The 2,984-nt window shown below is 45.4% G+C and overlaps 1 pseudogene; it reads right to left on the bottom strand.

Annotated features, from left to right (window-relative positions):
• Positions 1–2,318: 2,318 nt before the first annotated feature.
• LOC108518764 (RNA-binding protein 7 pseudogene) lies at positions 2,319–2,978 on the bottom strand (annotated as a pseudogene).
• Positions 2,979–2,984: the final 6 nt, after the last annotated feature.

Below are 2,984 nucleotides of genomic sequence, written 5' to 3'. Positions count from 1 at the left end.
AACTCTGGATGCAGAGGTGGGAGGAATGCTTGAGCCAGCGAGGTTGAGGCTGCACTGAACCGTGATCACACCACTGTGTTCCAGCCTGAGCGACAAAGTGAGACCCCGTCTCAAAGAAATGAACAAATAAATAAAAGTGTGTGGCTCGTCCTCCCCCACTGTCTCTCTCTCTTCTCTCTCTCTCTCTCTCTCTCTCTCTCTCTCTCTCTCTCTCTCTCTCTCCCTCCCTCCCTCCTTCCCTCCTGTTTTCACCATGTGAAGTGCCAGCTCGATTTTGGGTCATGGGGGTGAATCCCTCATGAATGGGGCTTGGGCTGTCTCATTTCTGAAGTGCTGATCTTAACTACTTGGCTGGCTCCTAAAGTCTGTATCGCCTCCTCAGGATGCTGATTCCAGGGCACCTGCGCAAATGGCTGCAGTTGGAGCTTTAGTAGTTAGCTTTCTCAGCCTGTAAGGTTCCAAATGTTCAGGTTCTCATTCAACAAAGACTTCAGGTCTCAGGAGGAGAGCCACGCTCTCAGAAGTGCATCCCCTCCCAGCTCTGGCTTGCAGACTCCTAGCTCTAGTCCAAGTTCATCTTCCTCTTGTAGGACTCTTGTGGAAGTGACAAGAAGCCTCGGACACATCTCCAACAGTTTGGTTCTTTCTACCATTTCCCCCAACACTTGGCACGGTCAGTCTTTCTCATGTTAGCCCTTCTACTAAGTATGCGGTGGCATCTCACTGTGGCAAGTATGATGTGGTGATATCTCAGTCTCACTGTCCATTTTCCTGATGCTAAAGGATGCCGGTTCTGGCACAGCTGAAGATGAAGGTTGGCTACTATCAACTGGCCGAGTCATTGTGTCTACAGTGCTGGCGAGGGGGCGTGACACACGCCAGCTTTGGCATCAACAGGTGCTGCGCTGGTAGCAGAACCAGCAGGGTAGGGCCTAGGGCTCCTCCAGACCAGTTGCCACTTTCTCTTGGGCTGGAGAGAAGGCTTAGGGGACAGGCAAAAGGGAGGCACTGAATTGGGAGTGGGGTCTGCCCCGCTTCTTTCCGCTGGGACCTAGATAGATCTCTTCACACTCAGCTTGAGTATCTGCCACTTTGCCCTCCGGGGAACCGGATAGCCCGTGCCGAGCCACAGCCTGTGGTGTACACGTTTACAGCAGCGTCATCGTGTGCAAGGGTTGTGTTCACGCTTCTCTGCTTCCCCGCCCTGGTGACCAGCGGCCCCATGCCTCCTGGGACAGCGCCCCGGTGCTGGCCTTCCCACATAAGTCGGAACTTGCCTGGATGTCTCAGCTGCCAGAAACCCCAACTGGACAGTCTCTGTCAAACGTATTCAGGGAGACAGCAGTCAGCTGTGTTCTCCCTCCAAGCGATTAGCATTTGAGACAGGGGCAAAGTCTTAGCCTGGGTACTCAATCACAGCTTCTCAAGTGAGAGTATTATTATGTATTGCGTCATACAAACTTATGACACCAGGTTAGTATTTTTGGAATTTGTAAGTCTATGTTCCTCATAATTCACTATTACTCCTATTTGGTTTTAAAACTATTTTCTATATATTAAAAAGCAACATTGAACTAAGGCTGTGGTATTGAAAAGGATCCCTGGTTTTCAACAAACGAACTCTTACAAAGAATTCTGCCATGAAAAGGAAACAGTATCTCAATATGTAAAAGTTTTGTTAAACAAGATTCAATAATTTTCAAGTCAGAAAATGTGAAGAGTAAATTTTTTCAAAGGTTCAAAGGAAAAAGCAACCTGTGCAAACTCCCTTAAACCTGTCTTTGCACACACCTCCTGAGCACTTTGAAACTGCTAACAGTTTTAAAGTTTGACTGAAAGAGGCAGTACTTAAAGACTTTGGGAATCTTTTTTTTTTGTTTTTTTTCAAGAAATGTACCAATAGCCATTTCAGACAGCCACCTGGGATGCTTTCTATTACACACAGCAAAATCTGATTCACGAGCAAGAAATTTCTCGCAATACAAAAAGATAAATGATAATTAAAATATCTCCTTTATCGCACAACCAATCTATATAATCCAATCCCTCCTAAAGTGTTTAAAACAATTAGGAATGGAGACACATTGTTTTGCATAAAACCTTTCCTCTTCATAAAACCCAGGGGTGAAAGATTATCATTCATGTAATAAAACCACAATTATTTCCATTTTGGTATTAAATTATAGCTATACATTTACAAAACTTTATAAAGAAATGTGACAACTTGTAAGGCTGCTCTGTGCAGGTTTTCCACAAAATAGTTCCACACCAACTTAGACAAAGGGCCTAATAATGACCCTATGAAAAACAACGTCCTTTTAACACTTGTTAGTGCGAGATGAGCGCCATTTTCCATCGTTGCCACCGTCTCTTCTGTTATCACAGTCATAGTCCAGCCATTGTGGCTCCAGTCGTCATACAATAAATCATCTCTGCGTCCTCTGTAATGATGGTCACATCCATGATCAGCGTGACGCCGTTCCCGGCTATAGTGTCTAACTGCTAGGTAGGGATGAGAATTCTGTCTGACTCTGCACAGTGATCAGGGTGCATCTTGGCGCCACTGCGAGCTTGAAGACTGGTTCAAAGTACGATTGTGTGATTGAACTGACGGTGAAAATCCTAATTCATCCAGAGGCGGAGAACCAAAGATGGCGTTTGCCTCAAATCACTGCTCATCGCTGCTTGTCTCTGAAAATTTTCTGGAGAAGAAAAAGATCTCTGAAGTATCTGTGCTGATGGAACTCTGTTACCCACAGTCCTTTCATACCCACCGCTGGGAGATGTGGAGGCAGGACTTGAATTTGCAACATGAGGCTGAGGACATGACAAACAGATATCCTGCGAGGCATGACTACTTCCTGTCTAAATTGTATTTTGATAGGCCTTCCATAGAGTTTGATTTCACTAAGAGGGGCAGATACTTCCTGTGTGAAATTCACAAATTCAAATTGCTTTGGTTTACCATCCTCATCTTTTGGAAT

The sequence above is a fragment of the Rhinopithecus bieti genome, unplaced genomic scaffold, assembly GCF_001698545.2.
Source record: "Rhinopithecus bieti isolate Rb0 unplaced genomic scaffold, ASM169854v2 scaffold_47305, whole genome shotgun sequence".
In the NCBI taxonomy this organism is placed as follows: Eukaryota; Metazoa; Chordata; class Mammalia; order Primates; family Cercopithecidae; genus Rhinopithecus; species Rhinopithecus bieti.
This window is presented reverse-complemented; position numbering and strand designations above follow the sequence as displayed.